The following is a 23388-nucleotide window of genomic DNA, read 5'->3' as shown; positions in this document are numbered from 1 at the left end:
CCAAGTAACACAGATATACACTGACACCAAGTAACAAAGACATACACTGTCACCAAGTAACAAAGACATAAACTGACACCCAGTAACAAAAACATACACTGACACAAAGTCACAAAGACATACAGTGACACCCAGTAACAAAGACATACACTGACACCAAGAAACAAAGACATACACTGATACCCAGTAACACATACACACACTTACAGCAAGTAACAAAGACATACACTGACACCCAGTAACAAAGACATACACTGACACCAAGTCACAAAGACATACACTGATACCCAGTAACACAGACACACACTTACACCAAGTAACAAAGACAAACACTGACACCAAGTAACAAAGACATCCACTGACACCAGGAAACAAAGACGTACACTTACAGCAAGTAACACAGACACACACTGACACCCAGTAACACAAACAAACACACACTGACACCCAGTAACATAGAGAAACACTGACACACAGTAACAAAGACATACACAGACAGACACTGACACCAAGTAACAAAGACTAATATAGACACACACGGACACCATGTCACATAGACATATACTGACACCCAGTAACAAAGACATAGAATGACTCCAAGTCACAAAGACATACACTGATGCCCAGTAACACAGACACACACTTCCACAAAGTAACAAAGACAAACACTGACACCAAGTAACAATAACATGCACTGATACCAAGTAACAAAGACACACACTTACACCAAGCAACACAGACATACACTGACACCAAGTAACAAAGACATACACTGACACCCAGTAACACAGACACACACATACACCAAGTAACAACGACATACACTGACACCAAGTAACAAAGACATACACTGATACCCAGGAACACAGACACACTCTTACACCAAGTAACAAAGACACACACTTACACCAAGTAACACAGATATACACTGACACCAAGTAACAAAGACATACACTGACACCAAGTAACAATAACATGCACTGACACCAAGTAACAAAGACATACACTGACACCCAGTAACACAGACACACACATACACCAAGTAACAACGACATACACTGACACCAAGTAACAAAGACATACACTGATACCCAGGAACACAGACACACTCGTACACCAAGTAACAAAGACACACACTTACACCAAGTAACACAGATATACACTGACACCAAGTAACAAAGACATACACTGTCACCAAGTAACAAAGACATAAACTGACACCCAGTAACAAAAACATACACTGACACAAAGTCACAAAGACATACAGTGACACCCAGTAACAAAGACATACACTGACACCAAGTCACAAAGACATACACTGACACCAAGTAACAAAGACATACACTGATAACCAGTAACACAGACATACACTTACACCAAGCAAGAAAGACATCCACTGACACCAAGCAACAAAGACATACACTTACACCAAGTAACACAGACATACACTGACACCAAGTAACAAAGACATGCACTGTTACACAGTAACACAGACACACACTTACACCAAGTAACAAAGACATACACTGATACAAAGTAACACAGACAAACACTTACACCAAGTAACACAAACACTCACTTACACCAAGTAACAAAGACATACACTGACACCAAGTAACAAAGACATACAATTACACCAAGTAACAAAGAGACACATTTACACCAAGTAACACAGACATACACTGACACCAAGTAACAAAGACATGCACTGTTACCCAGTAACACAGACACACACTTACACAAAGTAACAAAGACATACACTGATTCCAAGTAACACAGACACACACTTACACCAAGTAAAACAGACACACACTTACACCAAGGAACAAAGACATATACTGACACCAAGTAGCAAAGACATACACTTACACCAAGTAACACAGAGATACACTGACACCAAGTAACAAAGACATATAATTACACCAAGTAACTAAGACACACAATTACACCAAGTAACACAGACATACACTGACAGCAAGCAAAAAAGAAATACACTGACACCAAGTAAAAAGACAGACAATTGCACCAAGTAACAAAGACATACACTTACTCCAAGTATTTTGACATACACTGACACCAAGTAACAAAGACATACACTGATACCCAGTAACGCAGACACACACTTACACCAAGTAACAAAGACATACAATGACACCAAGTCACAAAGACACACACTGACACCCAGTAACAAAGACATACACTGACACCAAGTCACAAAGACATACACTGATACCCAGTAACACAGACACACACTTACACCAAGTAACACAGACATACACTGACACCCAGTAACACAGACACACACTTACACCAAGTAACAAAGACATACATTGACACCCAGAAACAAAGACATACACTGATACCCAGTAACGCAGACACACACGGACACCAAGTAACAAAGACACAGACTTACACCAAGTAACACAGACATACACTGAAAGCCAGTAACACAAACAAACACACTGACACCAGGTAACATAGACATACACTGACACCAAGTAACAAAGACACACACTTACACCAAGTAACACAGACATTCTCTGACACCAAGTAACAAAGACAGACAATTACACCAAGTAACAAAGACATACACTTACACCACGTATTTTGACATACACTGACACCAAGTAACAAAGACATACACTGATACCCAGGAACACAGACACACTCTTACACCAAGTAACAAAGACACACACTTACACCAAGTAACACAGATATACACTGACACCAAGTAACAAAGACATACACTGTCACCAAGTAACAAAGACATAAACTGACACCCAGTTACAAAAACATACACTGACACAAAGTCACAAATACATACAGTGACACCCAGTAACAAAGACATACACTGACACCAAGTCACAAAGACATACACTGACACCAAGTAACAAAGACATACACTGATGCCCAGTAACACAGACACACACTTACACCAAGCAACAAAGACATCCACTGACACCAAGTAACAAAGACATACACTTACACCAAGTAACACAGACATACACTGACACCAAGTAACAAAGACATGCACTGTTACCCAGTAACACAGACACACACTTACACCAAGTAACAAAGACATACACTGATACAAAGTAACACAGACACACACTTACACCAAGTAACACAAACACTCACTTACACCAAGTAACAAAGACATACACTGACAGCAAGTAACAAAGACATACAATTACACCAAGTAACAAAGACACACATTTACACCAAGTAACACAGACATACACTGACACCAAGTAACAAAGACATGCACTGTTACCCAGTAACACAGACACACACTTATACCAAGTAACAAAGACATACACTGATTCCAAGTAACACAGACACACACTTACACCAAGTAAAACAGACACACACTTACACCAAGTAACAAAGACATATACTGACACCAAGTAGCAAAGACATACACTTACACCAAGTAACACAGAGATACACTGACACCAAGTAACAAAGACATACAATTACACCAAGTAACTAAGACACACAATTACACCAAGTAACACAGACATACACTGACAGCAAGCAACAAAGACATACACTGACACCAAGTAAAAAGACAGACAATTGCACCAAGTAACAAAGACATACACTTACACCAACTATTTTGACATACACTGACATCAAGTAACAAAGACATACACTGACACCAAGTCACAAAGACACACACTGACACCCAGTAACAAAGACATACACTGACACCAAGTCACAAAGACATACACTGATACCCAGTAACACAGACACACACTTACACCAAGTAACACAGACAGACACTGACACCCAGTAACACAGACACATACTTACACCAAGTAACAAAGACATACACTGACACCCAGAAACAAAGACATACACTGATACCCAGTAACGCAGACACACACGGACACCAAGTAACAAAGACACAGACTTACACCAAGTAACACAGACACACACTGAAACCCAGTAACACAAACAAACACACTGACACCAGGTAACATAGACATACACTGACAGCAAGTAACAAAGACACACACTTCCACCAAGTAACACAGACATACTCTGACACAAAGTAACAAAGACAGACAATTACACCAAGTAACAAAGACATACACTTACACCACGTATTTTGACATACACTGACACCAAGTAACAAAGACATACACTGATACCCAGTAACATAGACACACAGACACCAAGTAACAAAGACATACACTGACACCAAGTCACAAAGACACACACTGACACCAAGTCACAAAGACACACACTGACACCCAGTAACAAAGACATACACTGACACCAAGTCGCAAAGACATACACTGATACCCAGTAACACAGACACACACATACACCAAGTAACAAAGACATACACTGATACCCAGTAACACAGACACACACTTACACCAAGTAACAAAGACATACACTGACACCAAGTCACAAAGACACACACTGACACCCAGTAACAAAGAGATCCACTGACACCAAGTAACACAGACATACACTGACACCATGTAACAAAGACATGCACTGATACCCAGTTACACAGACATACACTGACACCAAGTAACAAAGACATACACAGACAACAAGAAACAAAGACATACACTGATACCCTGTAACACAGACACACACTTACACCAAGTAACAAAGACAAACACTGACACCAAGTAACAAAGACATACACTGACACCAAGTCACAAAGACACACACTGACACCCAGTAACACAAACAAACACACACTGACACCCAGTAACACAGAGAAACACTGACACCCAGTAAAAAAGACATACACTTACTCCAAGTCACAAAGACATACACTGACACCAAGTCAAAAAGACATGCACTGATGCCCAGTAACACAGACATACACTGACACCAATTAACAAAGACATACACTTACACCAAGTAACAAATACACACACTTACACCAAGTAACACAGACATACACTGACACCAAGTAATAAAGACAGACAATTACACCAAGTAACAAAGACATACACTTACACCAACTATTTTGACATACACTGACATCAAGTAACAAAGACATACACTGATACCCAGTAACATAGACACACACTCACACCAAGTAACAAAGACATACACTGACACCAAGTCACAAAGACACACACTGACACCCAGTAACAAAGACATACACTGACACCAAGTCACAAAGACATACACTGATACCCAGTAACACAGACACACACATACACCAAGAAACAAAGACATACACTGATACCCAGTAACACAGACACACACTTACACCAAGTAACAAAGACATACACTGACACCAAGTCACAAAGACACACACTGACACCCAGTAACAAAGACATACACTGACACCAAGTAACAAAGAAATACACTGACACCAAGTAACAAAGACATAAACTGACACCCAGTAACAAAAACATACACTGACACAAAGTCACAATGACATACAGTGACACCCAGTAACAAAGACATACACTGACACCAAGTCACAAAGACATACACTGACACCAAGTAACAAAGACATACACTGATACCCAGTAACACAGACACACACTTACACCAAGCAACAAAGACATCCACTGACACCAATTAACAAAGACATACACTTACACCAAGTAACACAGACATACACTGACACCAAGTAACAAAGACATGCACTGTTACCCAGTAACACAGACACACACTTACACCAAGTAACAAAGACATACACTGATACCAAGTAACACAGACACACACTTACACCAAGTAACACAAACACTCACTTACACCAAGTAACAAAGACATACACTGACACCAAGTAACAAAGACATACAATTACACCAAGTAACAAAGACACACATTTACACCAAGTAACACAGACATACACTGACACCAAGTAACAAAGACATGCACTGTTACCCAGTAACACAGACACACACTTACACCAAGTAACAAAGACATACACTGATTCCTAGTAACACAGACACACACTTACACCAAGTAAAACAGACACACACATACACCAAGTAACAAAGACATATACTGACACCAAGTAGCAAAGACATACACTTACACCAAGTAACTAAGACACACAATTACACCAAGTAACACAGACATACACTGACAGCAAGCAACAAAGACATACACTGACACCAAGTAAAAAGACATACACTGATACCCAGTAACACAGACACACACTTACACCAAGTAACACAGACATACACTGACACCCAGTAACACAGACATACACTTGCACCAAGTAACAAAGACATACACTTACTCCAAGTATTTTGACATACACTGACACCAAGTAACAAAGACATACACTGATACCCAGTAACGCAGACACACACTTACACCAAGTAACAAAGACATACAATGACACCTAGTCACAAAGACACACACTGACACCCAGTAACAAAGACATACACTGACACCAAGTCACAAAGACATACACTGATACCCAGTAACACAGACACACATTTACACCAAGTAACACAGACATACACTGACACCCAGTAACACAGACACACACTTGCACCAAGTAACAAAGACATACACTGACACCCAGAAACAAAGACATACACTGATACCCAGTAACGCAGATACACACGGACACCAAGTAACAAAGACACAGACTTACACCAAGTAACACAGACACACACTGAAACCCAGTAACACAAACAAACACACTGACACCAGGTAACATAGACAGACACTGACACCAAGTAACAAAGACACACACTTACACCAAGTAACACAGACATACTCTGACACCAAGTAACAAAGACAGACAATTACACCAAGTAACAAAGACATACACTTACACCACGTATTTTGACATACACTGACACCAAGTAACAAAGACATACACTGATACCCAGTAACATAGACACACAGACACCAAGTAACAAAGACATACACTGACACCAAGTCACAAAGACACACACTGACACCCAGTAACACAAACAAACACACACTGACACCCAGTAACACAGAGAAACACTGACACCCAGTAAAAAAGACATACACTTACTCCAAATCACAAAGACATACACTGACACCAAGTCAAAAAGACATGCACTGATGCCCAGTCACACAGACACACACTGACACCAAGTAACAAAGACATGCACTGACACCAAGTAACAAAGACATACACTTACACCAAGTAACAAATACACAAACTTACACCAAGTAACACAGACATACACTGACACAAAGTAATAAAGACAGACAATTACACCAAGTAACAAAGACATACACTTACACCAACTATTTTGACATACACTGACATCAAGTAACAAAGACATACACTGATACCCAGTAACATAGACACACACTCACACCAAGTAACAAAGACATACACTTACACCAAGTCAGAAAGACACACACTGACACCCAGTAACAAAGACATACACTGACACCAAGTCACAAAGACATACACTGATACCCAGTAACACAGACACACACATACACCAAGTAACAAAGACATACACTGATACCCAGTAACAAAGACACACACTGACACCCAGTAACAAAGACATACACTGACACCAAGTAACACAGACATACACTGACACCATGTAACAAAGACATGCACTGATACCCAGTTACACAGACATACACTGACACCAAGTAACAAAGACGTACACAGACACCAAGAAACAAAGACATACACTGATACCCTGTAACACAGACACACACTTACACGAAGTAACAAAGACAAACACTGACACCAAGTAACAAAGACATCCACTGACTCCAAGAAACAAAGACATACACTTACACCAAGTAACACAGACACACACTGACACCCAGTAACACAAACAGACACACACTGACACCCAGTAACATAGAGAAACACTGACACACAGTAACAAAGACTAACAGAGACACACACTGACACCAAGTCACAAAGACATACACTGACACCCAGTAACAAAGACATACACTGACTCCAGGTCACAAAGACATACACTGAAACCCAGTAACACAGACACACACTTACACCAAGTAACAAAGACATACAATCACACCAAGTAACAAAGACACACACTTACAATAAGTAACACACACGTACACTGACACCATGTAACAAAGACATGCACTGATACTCAGTAACACAGACATACACTGACACCAAGTAGCAAAGACATACACTGACACCAAGAAACAAAGACATACACTGATACCCAGTAACACAGACACACACTTACACCAAGTAACAAAGACATACACTGACACCCAGTAACAAAGACATACACTGACACCAAGTCACAAAGACATACACTGATACCCAGTAACACAGACACACACTTACACCAAGTAACAAAGACAAACACTGACACCAAGTAACAAAGACATCCACTGACACCAAGAAACAAAGACGTACACTTCCACCAAGTAAAACAGACACACACTGACACCCAGTAACACAAACAAACACACACTGACACCCAGTAACATAGAGAAACACTGACACACAGTAACAAAGACATAAACAGACAGACACTGACACCAAGTAACAAAGACTAACAGAGACACACACTGACACCAAGTCACAAAGACATACACTGACACCCAGTAACAAAGACATACACTGACTCCAAGTCACAAAGACATACACTGGTCCCCAGTAACACAGACACACACACCCACAAAGTAACAAAGACAAACACTGACACCAAGTAACAAAGACATACACTTACACCAAGTAACAAAGACACACACTTACACCAAGCAACACAGACATACACTGACACCAAGTACCAAAGACATACACTGACATCCAGTAACACAGACACACACATACACCAGGTAACAACGACATACACTGACACCAAGTAACAAAGACATACACTGATACCCAGTAACACAGACACACTCTTACACCAAGTAACAAAGACACACATTTACACCAAGTAACACAGATATACACTGACACCAAGTAACAAAGACATACACTGACACCAAGTAATAAAGACATAAACTGACACCCAGTAACAAAAACATACACTGACACAAAGTCACAAAGACATACAGTGACACCCAGTAACACAGACACACACTTACACCAAGCAACAAAGACATCCACTGACACCAAGTAACAAAGACACACACTTACACCAAATAACACAGACATATACTGACACCAAGTAACAAAGACATACAATTACACCAAATAACAAAGGCACACACTTACACCAAGTAACACAGACATACACTGAAACCAAGTAACAAAGACATGCACTGTTACCCAGTAACACAGACACACACTTACACCTAGTAACAAAGACATACACTGATACCAAGTAACACTGACACACACTTACACCAAGTAACACAAACACTCACTGACACCAAGTAACAAAGACATACACTGACACCAAGTAACAAAGACATACATTTACACCAAGTAACACAGACATACACTGACACCAAGTAACAAAGACATACACTGTTACCCAGTAACACAGACACACACTTACACCAAGTAACACAGACAGACACTTACACCAAGTAACAAAGACATACACTGCCACCAAGTAGGAAAGACATACACTTACACCAAGTAACACAGAGATACACTGACACCAAGTAACAAAGACATACAATTACACCAAGTAACAAAGACACACAATTACACCAAGTAACACAGACATACACTGTCAACATGTAGCAAAGACATTCAGCGATACCCAGTAACACAGACACACACTTACACCAAGTAACAAAGACATACACTGACACCAAGTCACAAAGACAGACACTGACAAACGGTAACAAAGACAAAGACTGACACCAAGTAACGAAGACAGACACTGACACCCAGTAACAAAGACAGACACTGACAACAAGTCACAAAGACATACACTGACACCAAGTAACAAAGACATATACTTACACCAAGTAACACAGACATACAATGACACCAAGTAACAAAGACATACAATTACACCAAGTAACAAAGACACACACTTACACCAAGTAACGCATACATACACTGACACCAAGTAACAAAGACGTGCACTGTTACCCAGTAAGACAGACACACACTTACACCAAGTAACAAAAACATACACTGATACCAAGTTACACAGAAACACACTTACACCAAGTAACAAAGACATACACTGACACCAAGTAACAAAGACATACACTGATACCCAGTGACACAGACACACACTTACACCAAGTAACAAAGACACACACTTACAACTGGTAACACAGACATACACTGACACCAAGTAACAAAGACATACACTGACACCAAGTAACAAAGACATAAACTGACACCCAGTAACAAAGACATACACTGACACAAAGTCACAAAGACATACAGTGACACCCAGTAACAAAGACATACACTGACACCAATTCGCAAAGACATGCACTGACACCAAGTAACAGAGACATACACTGATACCCAGTAACACAGACACACTCTTACACCAAGCAACAAAGACATGCACTGACACCAAGTAACAAAGACATGCACTGACACCAGTCACAAAGACAGACACTGGCAAACGGTAACAAAGACAAAGACTGACACCAAGTAACGAAGACAGACACTGACACCCAGTAACAAAGACAGACACTGACAACAAGTCACAAAGACATACACTGACACCAAGTAACAAAGACATACACTTACACCAAGTAACACAGACATACAATGACCCCAAGTAACAAAGACATACAATTACACCAAGTAACACATACATACACTGACACCAAGTAACAAAGACGTACACTGTTACCCAGTAAGACAGACACACACTTGCACCAAGTAACAAAAACATACACTGATACCAAGTTACACAGAAACACACTTACACCAAGTAACAACGACATACACTGACACCAAGTAACAAAGACATACACTGATACCCAGTGACACAGACACACATTTACACCAAGTAACAAAGACACACACTTACAACTGGTAACACAGACATGCACAGACACCAAGTAACAAAGACATACACTGACACCAAGTAACAAAGACATAAACTGACACCCAGTAACAAAGACATACACTGACACAAAGTCACAAAGACATACAGCGACACCCAGTAACAAAGACATACACTGACACCAATTCGCAAAGACATGCACTGACACCAAGTAACAGAGACATACACTGATACCCAGTAACAAAGACACACTCTTACACCAAGCAACAAAGACATGCACTGACACCAAGTAACAAAGACATACACTTCACCAAGTAACACAGAGATACACTGACACCAAGTAACACAGACACACACTGACACCCAGTAAAAAAGACATACACTTACACCAAGGCGAAAAGACATGCACTGATGCCCTGTAACACAGACACACACTGACACCAAGTAACAAAGACATACACTGACACCAAGTAACAAAGACATACACTTACACCAAGTAACATAGACACACACTGACACCCAGTAACACAGACACACACTTACACCTAGTAACAAAGACATACACTGATACCAAGTAACACTGACACACACTTACACCAAGTAACACAAACACTCACTGACACCAAGTAACAAAGACATACACTGACACCAAGTAACAAAGACATACAATTACACCAAGTAACAAAGGCACACATTTACACCAAGTAACACAGACATACACTGACACCAATTAACAAAGACATACACTGTTACCCAGTAACACAGACACACACTTACACCAAGTAACACAGACAGACACTTACACCAAGTAACACAGACACACACTTACACCAAGTAACAAAGACATACACTGCCACCAAGTAGGAAAGACATACACTTACACCAAGTAACACAGAGATACACTGACACCAAGTAACAAAGACATACAATTACACCAAGTAACAAAGACACACAATTACACCAAGTAACACAGACATACACTGTCAACATGTAGCAAAGACATTCAGCGATACCCAGTAACACAGACACACACTTACACCAAGTAACAAAGACATACACTGACACCAAGTCACAAAGACAGACACTGACAAACGGTAACAAAGACAAAGACTGACACCAAGTAACGAAGACAGACACTGACACCCAGTAACAAAGACAGACACTGACAACAAGTCACAAAGACATACACTGACACCAAGTAACAAAGACATATACTTACACCAAGTAACACGGACATACAATGACACCAAGTAACAAAGACATACAATTACACCAAGTAACAAAGACACACACTTACACCAAGTAACGCATACATACACTGACACCAAGTAACAAAGACGTGCACTGTTACCCAGTAAGACAGACACACACTTACACCAAGTAACAAAAACATACACTGATACCAAGTTACACAGAAACACACTTACACCAAGTAACAACGACATACACTGACACCAAGACACAAAGACATACACTGATACCCAATGACACAGACACACACTTACACCAAGTAACAAAGACACACACTTACAACTGGTAACACAGACATACACTGACACCAAGTAACAAAGACATACACTGACACCAAGTAACAAAGACATAAACTGACACCCAGTAACAAAGACATACACTGACACAAAGTCACAAAGACATACAGTGACACCCAGTAACAAAGACATACACTGACACCAATTCGCAAAGACATGCACTGACACCAAGTAACAGAGACATACACTGATACCCAGTAACACAGACACACTCTTACACCAAGCAACAAAGACATGCACTGACACCAAGTAACAAAGACATGCACTGACACCAGTCACAAAGACAGACACTGGCAAACGGTAACAAAGACAAAGACTGACACCAAGTAACGAAGACAGACACTGACACCCAGTAACAAAGACAGACACTGACAACAAGTCACAAAGACATACACTGACACCAAGTAACAAAGACATACACTTACACCAAGTAACACAGACATACAATGACACCAAGTAACAAAGACATACAATTACACCAAGTAACACATACATACACTGACACCAAGTAACAAAGACGTACACTGTTACCCAGTAAGACAGACACACACTTGCACCAAGTAACAAAAACATACACTGATACCAAGTTACACAGAAACACACTTACACCAAGTAACAACGACATACACTTACACCAAGTAACAAAGACACACACTTACACCAAGTAACACAGACATACACTGACACCAGGTAATAAAGACAGACAATTACACCAAGTAACAAAGACATAAACTTACACCAACTAACTTGACATACACTGATACCCAGTAACATAGACATACACTTACACCAAGTAGCTAAGACATACACTGACACCAAGTCACAAAGACACACACTGACACCCAGTAACAAAGACATACACTGACACCAAGTCACAAACACATACACTGATACCAAGTAACAAAGACATACAATTACACCAAGTAACACAGACATACATTGACACCAAGTAACAAAGACATACACTGTTACCCAGGAACACAGACACACACATACACCAAGTAACAAAGACATACAATCACACCAAGTAACAAAGACACACACTTACACCAATTAACACACACATACACTGACACCATGTAACAAAGACATGCACTGATACCCAGTAACACAGACATACACTGACACCAAGTAGCAAAGACATACACTGACACCAAGTAACAAAGACATACACTGACACCCAGTAACAAAGACATACACTGACACGAAGTCACAAAGACATACACTGATACCCAGTAACACAGACACACACTTACACCAAGTAACAAAGACAAACACTGACACCAAGTAACAAAGACATCCACTGACACCAAGAAACAAAGACGTACACTTACACCAACTAAAACAGACACACACTGACACCCAGTAACACAAACAAACACACACTGACACCCAGTAACATAGAGAAACAGTGACACACAGTAACAAAGACATAAACAGACAGACACTGACACCAAGTAACAAAGACTAACAGAGACACACACTGACACCAAGTCACAAAGACATACACTGACACCCAGTAACAAAGACATACACTGACTCCAAGTCACAAAGACATACACTGATACCCAGTAACACAGACACACACACCCACAAAGTAACAAAGACAAACACTGACACCAAGTAACAAAGACATACATTTACTCCAAGTAACAAAGACACACACTTACACCAAGCAACACAGACATACACTGACACCAAGTACCAAAGACATACACTGACATCCAGTAACACAGACACACACATACACCAAGTAACAACGACATACACTGACACCAAGTAACAAAGACATACACTGATACCCAGTAACACAGACACACTCTTACACCAAGTAACAAAGACACACACTTACACCAAGTAACACAGATATACACTGACACCAAGTAACAAAGTCATACACTGACACCAAGTAACAAAGACATAAACTGACACCCAGTAACAAAAACATACACTGACACAAAGTCACAAAGACATACAGTGACACCCAGTAACACAGACACACACTTACACCAAGCAACAAAGACATCCATTGACACCAAGTAACAAAGACACACACTTACACCAAGTAACACAGACATATACTGACACCAAGTAACAAAGACATACAATTACACCAAATAACAAAGACACACACTTACACCAAGTAACACAGACAAACACTGAAACCAAGTAACAAAGACATGCACTGTTACCCAGTAACACAGACACACACTTACACCAAGTAACACAAACACTCACTGACACCAAGTAACAAAGACATACACTGACACCAAGTAACAAAGACATACAATTACACCAAGTAACAAAGACACACATTTACACCAAGTAACACAGACATACACTGACACCAAGTAACAAAGACATACACTGTTACCCAGTAACACAGACACACACTTACACCAAGTAACAAAGACATACACTGATACCAAGTAACACAGACACACACTTACACCAAGTAACACAGACACACACTTACACCAAGTAACAAAGACATACACTGACACCAAGTAGCAAAGACATACACTTACACCAAGTAACACAGAGATACACTGACACCAAGTAACAAAGACATACAATTACACCAAGTAACAAAGACACACAATTACACCAAGTAACACAGACATACACTGTCAACATGTAGCAAAGACATTCAGCGATACCCAGTAACACAGACACACACTTACACCAAGTAACAAAGACATACACTGACAACAAGTAACAAAGACATGCACTGACACCAAGTCACAAAGACAGACACTGACAAACGGTAACAAAGACAAACACTGACACCAATGAACGAAGACAGACACTGACACCCAGTAACAAAGACAGACACTTACACCAAGTAACACAGACATACAATGACACCAAGTAACAAAGACATACAATTACACCAAGTAACACAGACATACACTGACACCAAGTAACAAAGACGTACACTGTTCCCCAGTAGGACAGACACACACTTACACCAAGTAACAAAAACATACACTGATACCAAGTTGCACAGAAACACACTTACACCAAGTAACAACGACATACACTGAAACCAAGTAACAAAGACATACACTGATACCCAGTGACACAGACACACACTTACACCAAGTAACAAAGACACACACTTACAACTGGTAACACAGACATACACTGACACCAAGTAACAAAGACATAAACTGACACCCAGTAACAAAGACATACACTGACACAAAGTCACAAAGACATACAGTGACACCCAGTAACAAAGACATACACTGACACCAATTCTCAAAGACATGCACTGACACCAAGTAACAGTGACATACACTGATACCCAGTAACACAGACACACTCTTACTCCAAGCAACAAAGACATGCACTGACACTAAGTAACAAAGACATACACTTCACCAAGTAACACAGAGATACACTGACACCAAGTAACACAGACACACACTGACACCCAGTAAAAAAGACATACACTTACATCAAGTCGAAAAGACATACACTGATGCCCTGTAACACAGACACACACTGACACCAAGTAACAAAGACATAAACTGACACCAAGTAACAAAGACATACACTTACACCAAGTAACAAAGACACACACTTACACCAAGTAACACAGACATACACTGACACCAAGTAACAAAGACATACACTGACACCAAGTAACAAAGACATACAATTACACCAAGTAACAAAGACACACACTTACACCAAGTAACACAGACATACACTGACACCAGGTAATAAAGACAGACAATTACACCAAGTAACAAAGACATACACTTACACCAACTATTTTGACATACACTGACACCAAGTCACAAAGACACACACTGACACCCAGTAACAAAGACATACACTGACACCAAGTCACAAAGACATACACTGATACCAAGTAACAAAGACATACAATTACACCAAGTAACAAAGACACACACTTACACCAAGTAACACAGACATACACTGACACCAAGTAACAAAGACATACACTGTTACAAAGCAACACAGACACACATTTACACCAAGAAACAAAGACATACACTGATACCAAGTAACACAGACACACACTTACACCAGGTAACCAAGACACACACTGCCACCAAGTAACAACGACATACACTGACACCAAGTAACAAAGACATACACTGATACCCAGTAACACAGACACACTCTTACACCAAGTATCAAAGACACACACTTACGCCAAGTAACACTGATATACACTGACACCAAGTAACAAAGACATACACTGACACCAAGTAACAAAGACATAAACTGACACCCAGTAACAAAAACATACACTGACACAAAGTCACAAAGACATACAGTGACACCCAGTAACAATGACTTACACTGACACCAAGTCACAAAGACATACACTGACACCAAGTAACAAAGACATACACTGATACCCAGTAACACAGACACACACTTACACCAAGCAACAAAGACATCCACTGACACCAAGTAACAAAGACATACACTTACACCAAGAAACACAGACATACACTGACAACAAGTAACAAAGACATACAATTACACCAAATAACAAAGACACACACTTACACCAAGTAACACAGACATACACTGAAACCAAGTAACAAAGACATGCACTGTTACCCAGTAACATAGCCACACACTTACACCAAGTAACAAAGACATACACTGATACCAAGTAACACAGACACACACTTACACCAAGTAACACAAACACTCACTTACACCAAGTAACACAGACATACACTTACACCAAGTAACAAAGACATACACTGTTACCCAGTAACACAGACACACACTTACACCAAGTAACAAAGACATTAACTGATACCAAGTAACACAGAAACACACTTACACCAAGTGACACAGACACACACTTACACCAAGTAACAAAGACATACACTGACACCAAGTAGCAAAGACATACACTTACACCAAGTAACACAGAGATACACTGACACCAAGTAACAAAGACTTACAATTACACCAAGTAGCAAAGACACACAATTACACCAAGTAACACAGACATACACTGTCACCATGTAGCAAAGACATTCAGCGATACCCAGTAACACAGACACACACTTACACCAAGTAACAATTATATGCACTGATACCCAGTAACACAGACATACATTTACACCAAGTAACAAAGACATACACTGACACCAAGTCACAAAGACAGACACTGACAAACGGTAACACAGACAAACACTGACACCAAGTAACGATGACAGACACTGACAACAAGTCATAAAGACATACACTGACACCAAGTAACAAAGACATACACTTACACCAAGTAACACAGACATACAATGACACCAAGTAACAAAGACATACAATTACACCAAGTAACAAAGACACACACTTACACCAAGTAACACAGACACACAATGACACCAAGTAACAAAGACGTACACTGTTACCCAGTAGGACAGACACACACTTACACCAAGTAACAAAAATATACACTGATACCAAGTAACACAGACACACACTTACACCAAGTAACAACGACATACACTGACACCAAGTAACAAAGACATACACTGATACCCAGTGACACAGACATACACTTACACCAAGTAACAAAGACACACACTTACACCAAGTAACACAGACATACACTGACACCAGGTAATAAAGACATACACTTACACCAAGTCAAAAAGACATACACTGATGCCCTGTAACACAGACACACACAGACACCAAGTAACAAAGACACACACTGACACCAAGTAATAAAGACATACACTTACACCAATTAACACTGACATACACTGACACCAGGTAACAAAGACAGACAATTACACCAAGTAACAAAGACATACACTGATACCAATTCACAAAGACATACACTGACACCAAGTAACAGAGACATACACTGATACCAAGTAACACAGACACACACTTACACCAAGTAACAAAGACATACACTTCACCAAGTAACACAGAGATACACTGACACCAAGTAACACAGACACACACTGACACCCAGTAAAAAAGAAATACACTTACACCAAGTCACAAAGACATACACTGACACCAAGTCCAAAAGACATACACTGATGCCCTGTAACACAGACACACACTGACACCAAGTAACAAAGACATACACTGACACCAAGTAACAAAGACATACACTTACACCAAGTCACAAAGACATACACTGACACCAAGTCAAAAAGACATACACTGATGCCCTGTAACACAGACACACACAGACACCAAGTAACAAAGACATACACTGACACCAAGTAACAAAGACATACACTTACACCAAGTAACACAGACATACACTGACACCAGGTAACAAAGACAGACAATTACACCAAGTAACAAAGACATACACTTACACCAACTATTTTGACATACACTGACACCAAGTAACAAAGACATACACTGATATCCAGTAACATAGACATACACTTACACCAAGTAGCAAAGACATACACTGACACAAGGTCACAAAGACACACACGGACACCCAGTAACAAAGACATACACTGACACAAGGTCACAAAGACACACACGGACACCCAGTAACAAAGACATACACAGACACCAAGAAACAAAGACATACACTGATACCCAGTGACACAGACACACACTTACACCAAGTAACAAAGACAAACACTGACACCAAGTAACAAAGAAATCCACTGACACCAGGAAACAAAGACATACGCTTACACCAAGTAACACAGACACACACTGACACCCAGTAACACAAACAAACACACACTGACACCCAGTAACATAGAGAAACACTGACACACAGTAACAAAGACATACACAGACAGACACTGACACCAAGTAACAAAGACTAACAGAGACACACACTGACACCAAGTTTCAAAGACATACACTGACACCCAGTAACAAAGACATACACTGACACCAAGTCACAAAGACATACACTGATACCCAGTAACACAGACACACACTTACACCAAGTAACAAAGACATACACTGACACCCAGTAACAAAGACATGCACTGACACCAAGTCACAAAGACATACACTGATGCCCAGTAACACAGACACACACTTACACCAAGTAACAAAGACATACAATCACACCAAGTAACAAAGACACACCCTTACACCAAGTAACACAGACATACAGTGACACCATGTAACAAAGACATGCACTGATACCCAGTAACACAGACATACACTGACACCAAGTAACAAAGACATACACTGACACCAAGAAACAAAGACATACACTGATACCCAGTAACACAGACACACACTTACACCAAGTAACAAAGACATACACTGACACCCAGTAACAAAGACATACACTGACACCAAGTCACAAAGACATACACTGATAACCAGTAACACAGACACACACTTACACCAAGTCACAAAGACAAACAATGACACCAAGTAATAAAGAATTCCACTGACACCAAGAAACAAAGACATACACTTACACCAAGTAACACAGACACACACTGACACCCAGTAACACAAACAAACACACACTGACACCCAGTAACATAGAGAAACACTGACACACAGTAACAAAGACATACACAGACTGACACTGACACCAAGTAACAAAGACTAACAGAGACACTCACTGACACCAAGTCACAAAGACATAAACTGACACCCAGTAACAAAGACATACACTGACACCAAGTCACAAAGACAGAGACTGAACACCAGTAACACAGACACATACTTCCACAAAGTAACAAAGAGAAACAGTGACACCAAGTAAAAAAGACATACACTTACACAAAGTAACACAGACATACACTGACACCAAGGAACAAAGACATACACTTACACCAAGTAACAAAGACACACACTTACACCAAGCAACACAGACATACACTGACACCAAGTAACAAAGACACAGACACCAATTAACACAGACACACACAGACACCAAGTAACAACTACATACACTGGCACCAAGTAACAAAGACATACACTGATACCTAGTAACACAGACACACTCTTACACCAAGTAACAAAGACACACAATTACACCAAGTAACACAGAAATACACTGACACCAAGTAACAAAGACATACAGTGATACCAAGTCACAAAGACATAAACTGACACCCAGTAACATAGACATACACTGACACAAAGTCACAAAGACATACTGTGACACCCAGTAACAAAGACATACACTGACACCAAGTCACAAAGACATACATTGACACCAAGTAACAAAGACATACACTGATACCAAGTAACACAGACACACACTGACACCCAGTACACAAACAAACACACACTGACACCCAGTAACATAGAGAAACACTGACACACCGTAACAAAGACATACACAGACAGACACTGACACCAAGTAACAAAGACTAACAGAGACACTCACTGACACCAAGTCACAAAGACATAAACTGACACCCAGTAACAAAGACATACACTGACACCAAGTCACAAAGACAGAGACTGAAAACCAGTAACACAGACACATACTTCCACAAAGTAACAAAGAGAAACAGTGACACCAAGTAAAAAAGACATACACTTACACAAAGTAACACAGACATACACTGACACCAAGGAACAAAGACACACACTTACACCAAGTAACAAAGACACACACTTACACCAAGCAACACAGACATACACTGACACCAAGTAACACAGACACACACAGACACCAAGTAACAACGACATACACTGGTACCAAGTAACACAGAAATACACTGACACCAAGTAACAAAGACATACAGTGATACCTAGTAACACAGACACACTCTTACACCAAGTAACAAAGACACACACTTACACCAAGAAACACAGAAATACACTGACACCAAGTAACAAAGACATACAGTGATACCAAGTCACAAAGACATAAACTGACACCCAGTAACATAGACATACACTGACACAAAGTCACAAAGACATACAGTGACACCCAGTAACAAAGACATACACTGACACCAAGTCACAAAGACATACACTGACACCAAGTAACAAAGACATACACTGATACCCAGTAACACAGACACACACTTGCACCAAGCAACAAAGACATCCACTGACACCAAGTAACAAAGACATACACTTACACCAAGTAACACAGACAAACACTGACACCAAGTGACAAAGACATACAATTACACCAAGTAACAAAGACACACACTTACACCAAGGAACACAGACATACACTGACACCAAGTAACAAAGACAGACACTGTTACCCAGTAACACAGACACACACTTACACCAAGTAACAAAGACATACACTGATACAAAGTAACACAGACACACACTTACACCAAGTAACACAAACACTCACTTACACCATGTAACAAAGACATACACTGACACCAAGTAACAAAGACTTACAATTACACCAAGTAACAAAGACACACACTTACACCAAGTAACACAGACATACACTGACACCAAGTAACAAAGACATACACTGTTACCCAGAAACACAGACACACACTTACACCAAGTAACACAGACACACACTTACACCAAGTAACAAAGACATACACTGACACCAAGTAGCAAAGACATACACTTACACCAAGTAACACAGAGATACACTGACACCCAGTAACACAGACACACACTTAGACCATGTAACAAAGTCATACACTGACACCAAGTAACAAAGACATACGCTGACACCAAGTCACAAAGACAGACTCTGACACACGGTAACAGAGACAAACACTGACACCAAGTATCGAAGACAGACACTGACACCCAGTAACTAAGACAGACACTGACAACAAGTCACAAAGACATACACTGACACCAAATATCAAAGACATACACTTACACCAAGTAACACAGACATACAATGACACCAAGTAACAAAGACATACAATTACACCAAGTAACAAAGACACACATTTACACCAAGTAAAACAGACAGACACTGACACCAAGCAACAAAGACATACACTGTTACCCAGTAACACATACACACACTTACACCAAGTAACAAAAACATACACAGATACCAAGTAACACAGACACACACTTACACCAAGTAACAACGACATACACTGACACCAAGTAACAAAGACATACACTGATACACAGTGACACAGACACACACTTACACCAAGTAACAAAGACACACACTTACAACAAGTAACACAGACATACACTGACACCAAGTAACAAAGACATACACTGACACCAAGTAACAAAGACTTAAACTGACACCCAGTAACAAAGACATACACTGACACAAAGTCACAAAGACATACAGTGACACCCAGTAACAAAGCCATACACTGACACCAATTCACAAAGACATACACTGACACCAAGTAACAAAGACATACACTGACACCAAGTCACAAAGACATACACTGATACCAAGTAACAATGACATACAATTACACCAAGTAACACAGACACACACTTACACCAAGTAACACAGACACACACTGCCACCAAGTAACAAAGACATAGACTCACACCAAGTAACAAAGACATACACTTACACCACGTAACACAGACATGCACTGACACCAAGTAACAAAGACATACAATTACACCAAGTAACAAAGACACACACTTACACCAAGTAACAAAGACATGCACTGATACCCAGCAACACAGACAGACACTGACACCAAGTAACAAAGACATACACAGACACCAAGTCACAAAGTCATACACTGAAACCCAGTAACACAGACACATACTTCCACAAAGTAACAAAGACAAACACTGACACCAAGTAACAAAGACTGCCACTGACACCAAGTAACAAAGACATACACTTACACCAAGTATCACAGAGACACACTGACACCCAGTAACACAAACAAACACACACTGACAACCAGTAACATAGAGAAACACTGACACACAGTAACAAAGACATACACAGACAGACACTGACACCAAGTAACAAAGACATACACTGACACCAAGAAACAAAGACATACACTGATACCCAGTAACACAGACACACACTTACACCAAGTAACAAA

This window comes from Heterodontus francisci, unplaced genomic scaffold (assembly GCF_036365525.1).
Source record: "Heterodontus francisci isolate sHetFra1 unplaced genomic scaffold, sHetFra1.hap1 HAP1_SCAFFOLD_178, whole genome shotgun sequence".
Lineage (NCBI taxonomy): Eukaryota > Metazoa > Chordata > Chondrichthyes > Heterodontiformes > Heterodontidae > Heterodontus > Heterodontus francisci.
This window is presented reverse-complemented; position numbering follows the sequence as displayed.